We start from the raw sequence: 4,410 nt of genomic DNA, 5'->3' as shown, positions 1-4,410 counted from the left end.
ATCTAGAGTGAAAAGTACGACTTTTTCTCCCCTGTGGGAAAAAGTTTGAAGCCCGAGGCGAAGCCGAGGGCAGCAATTTTCCTGAGGGAGAAAAAGTATTTTTCGCTCGTGATGTACACAACATTTTTCCTCCATCTACATTTTTTTATAGAAACTGCAAATAAAATCATTCTAATAACTTACGTATTGGTGACAATGATTCCTAACAACATTACCTAAATCTAAAACCTAAAAACCGGTCGTCTGATTGGCACTGCTGATTGCGCTATCTATCGTCAAAAGATGTAACAATTATATCAGCTGAGCAGCTACCAAAAATGGCTCACGCGGTTCAGATTTGAATTGCAGATCAAAAATGTTTGTTGGCTGGTATTTTGAATAGAATAAAATATTTTGAAAATTGTATAAATTTTCATCATCTCTATACTTATAAAAGGCTAAGCCCCGACAGACTGAAATCACACCACAGCCCAAACTACTGAGCCTAAAAACTTGAAATTTTGCACAATTGTTTTTGGTAGCCTGAAAACATCCATTAAGAAAGGATTTTCAGAAATTTGCCCCCCTGAGGGAGCTGGGGCCCCCCAAAATTTTGTACTTTTTAACCGCTCATTGCACAGCAAAGTCATGAGGAACTTTTTTGTTCAGCTACGAAAAAAAATTAGATCTATGCAGAAAAATTCGATCAGGAGCACAGGGGGGTCCAGGAGAGGGCATTTTTCGAAAATTTTATGTAAAATCACACTACAGCTCAAACTAATTGTCCTACAGACTTGAAACTTTGCACAATATTCTTCAAACATGCTAGACGCGCACTAAGAACGGATTTTTAGATATTTTGCCTCTAAGGATTTCAAAGGATGAAAAAGGATCCTATTAAGTAAGGTTATGAACATGGTAAGGTGAACGCCATACGGAAATGGGATAATTTATTTATTGACATGTGATATTCTAACATATGTTGTAATCATTGAAAATAATAACAAAATAATATGATAGAAAAACAAAAAGAACATCTGTTCTACTATTGCTTTCTACCTGATTCCACTTAACCTCAATAATATTGTTCTGATAATGGATAAATATGTTAATTAATATTATTATTACTAATATAATAAAAGTATTGTTTGATAATTAATTATTATGATTAATATAATAATAGTATTGTTTTGGTAGTCAATAAATATTTTTATTTTCATAAACTCTGTATAATATAATGGTGAATGTGAAACAGCTGCATCAAAGAAATTATCTCAAAAACATATGTTTAGGAAAATCATAGTTTTGAACTTCGTTTTCCTGATGCAATGTATAGGCCTACACGTGGCTTGGATTATCAATTTTTCAGCTAGAACAGTTTTTTGAGACTGCTAAATAAACGTCTGCAGTTTTATCAATGCTGTATCGGCAATATGAAAACGCATGCAGTTAATATGTCTTTAATTAAAGGTGTTGATATTTACATTTTTTTTTTTTTTTTTTTTTTTTTTATTGTACAATACTATAGCTATCTAGTCTGGAGACTAATGAGCTAATTTTTTCTACCCTAACATACTACTTGAAAATGTTAACAGCGAATATCTCATTAGATATTCTCACTGATATTGATTGTTTAATTAATATGTACACTTATGACTGTACTATAGAAGCTAGATTCACTCAATCACTGCTCTGCTCTTTCACTGGACACTAATTGAACAAGCACTACACTAGCTCATACGGTTTCCTCCTTTTGAGCCTCCGCACCAACCCTCCATTGTCTAGCAGCTGGATCGCCTCAACGTTGTCGTGTTGGTGCAGTCGCCCCTCGTGCCTCTCCGCATGCTCTGGATCTCGGTGGACACCAGGTCGACGTGCAGGTCTCTATGAAGATCGCTGTTCCTGACATACCAAGGAGCATCCACAATGTTCCTCAGCACCTGTTCTGGAACCGTTGTATTACATTGATGTTGCTGTCTTTGGTACACCCCCAAAGTTGTATACCATATGTCCATACTGGCTTTAGTATCTGTTTGTACAGAAGTACTTTGTTTTGGATTTGTAAGTTGGAGTTTTTACCGATCAGCCAATACAGCTTCTTATATTGATTCCAAGTTCCTCTCTCTTCTTCTTGACATGGGCCTTCCAGCGAAGCTTTGCGTCCAAGGTCATACCCAGATACTTGGCATCATTGGCATATGGTACAACTTGGTTGTTAACTGTTATTGGTATGGGCAGGTCCTTCTTATTGGTGAAGTTGATGTGAATCGACTTTGCTTCATTTAGTTTCATCCTCCACTTTCTAGTCCAATCTTGAATTTTGTTGATGGATCTCTGTAGTTTCTCTGTTGCAATATGGATATTACTGTCTACTGATAATATGGCTGTATCGTCTGCAAATGTTGCTGTAGTATTCTCATCAAGGCTGGGAATATCACTGGTATAGAGTAGGTAGAGAAATGGTCCTAGAACACTTCCTTGAGGAACTCCTGCTTTTATTTCCTTCAAATCAGAATATGAATTTTCATGCCTGACTCTAAAGTATCTGTCAGTCAGATAGGATTTTAATATATCTGTAAATTGCTTTGGTAGCACTTTTTTCAGTTTGAAAAGAAGACCTTCATGCCACACTTTATCAAAAGCTTGCCCTATATCAAGGAAAGCTGCTGAACAAACTTTTTTCTCTTCAAGGCTCTTCTCTATTACATTCACAATCCTATGCACTTGGTCTATTGTTGAGTGTTTCACTCTGAAGCCAAATTGGTGATTTGGAAGATATTTACATGATAATTATTTTCTGCCATTTTTATTTAATTACAATTGCAAAATTATTCAAGCCTTGATGGAATGATTGACTCACTGTACAGTCAGTCGAAAATTTTAATATTGAAATGAGGGGTATTTCGGCAAGCTGAACAAAAAAATAAGGTCCTATGCTCTTTTTCGATATTTATGTATATGAAAAATGAGTCTTGTGGGTTGTCAAAGCTCCCCCTGGAAGGGCAACTATTCATTTTATCCTATCTTTTAGTGAAATAACAATGATTTCTTGCCAACAAGAATCGAACTCTTTGTGAATTTAGATAAAATATGACCTACACTTTAGATTTATATAATTATATTAATCGAGTTCATGGAAATTGAAGTACTTTTATCAGTCAGTTTATGATTAGTTGATGAAATTGATTATCAATAAAAAAAATGATTATAATTTCATCAGTACCGAATTAGTTGAATGAATTGTCGATGTACTGAGTTCTTTGTCAACAATAATTTAATATTGGTATTTATCCAATCATTATTTTTCCAGAAGTTATTTCATCTGAATTGGAAAATATTTATAAGCTCCTATCAATTTGTCATTCGTAACAATGAATTGTTCAAAACATGAATTTAATCAAATAAAAAATGGCCCATACTTCTGTATTCATGTTCGCATGTTTTCCACTTGTGATGGATAGCCAAATATTGTATGGCGAGCTGCACGGCGAACTGATGGACAAACACATTATTAGTTCAGTTTTTGCGTACCTATAAAATTGTAGGATGGGGAGGAACAAACTACGTTCACCTCGACCTCCTTATAAAAGTGCAAAAACTAATAATCAAAATCATCAAGCAGAAGCCACTTCCTTCGTTATCCGTCAGACCAGCTCTACAATGAGTTTGGTGTGATGGACGGACGCAAGACAACTCTACTCCCTAGGAATTATTTGCAGACTACACAAAAACCCAGAAAGCTTTCAAAACAGAAACCACTGTCATAACACAAGGAATAGAAGCCTTTTCATCACGAACGTGGCTAGGAAGGCAACATACCAACAACACTACCTCAACCACCTAGCACCAAAATACCACAATTTACTTCCTGTGCACATCAAGATAATAGAAAACTCAAGAAAATTTAAATGCGCCATTAAAAACTGGATCAAACAACTGGAAGGCATAATATAGGAAACATAAATTTCGAACAATATTTGTAAGCTCACTTTCTCAGGGGTTATTTGCACCCCCACTCTAAACTTAATGTATTACTATTACACCTGCTCTAGAACATGGGTTTTCCATAGTTGAGTAGGTTAATTTCCGAAAAAATGAAATTTATTTATATTTGTAAAAAAATTTCATAGATTGTATTTGAATATTGTGTAAATTTTATTGATTAGATTGCTTATTTGTATATTAATGGGAATAAAATGTATTATTATAATTATTATTATTATTATTATTAATATTATTCATTGTATATTTTTCCCCCCGACTCAGATGTCCGATTGCTGTCTCATTCACTCAATTATCAAATGAAAAGCCTGTTTGACTTATAGTAAAGATAATATGTAAATTTTTTTACAACATACAGTTTTATTCATCAGAAGCCAATACCAATATCAGTACAATAAAAAAATCCTTTTCTGTCATGTTCCCCGTAGC

General features: G+C 34.4%; 1 long non-coding RNA gene across 1 annotated transcript in view; it reads left to right on the top strand.

The window, feature by feature from the left end:
• The first annotated feature begins 1,852 nt into the window (after window positions 1-1,852).
• LOC120350766 overlaps window positions 1,853-4,410 on the top strand; it is a 15,457-nt gene continuing 12,899 nt past the window's right edge. The window contains exon 1 of the long non-coding RNA XR_005571021.1: window positions 1,853-1,988. This is a non-coding gene — a long non-coding RNA (uncharacterized LOC120350766). The remainder of the gene's footprint in view (window positions 1,989-4,410) is intronic.

This window comes from Nilaparvata lugens, chromosome 4, assembly GCF_014356525.2.
Source record: "Nilaparvata lugens isolate BPH chromosome 4, ASM1435652v1, whole genome shotgun sequence".
Classification (NCBI taxonomy): domain Eukaryota; kingdom Metazoa; phylum Arthropoda; class Insecta; order Hemiptera; family Delphacidae; genus Nilaparvata; species Nilaparvata lugens.
The sequence above is the reverse complement of the archived record's forward strand: the minus strand, read 5'-3'. Positions and strand labels throughout refer to the sequence as shown.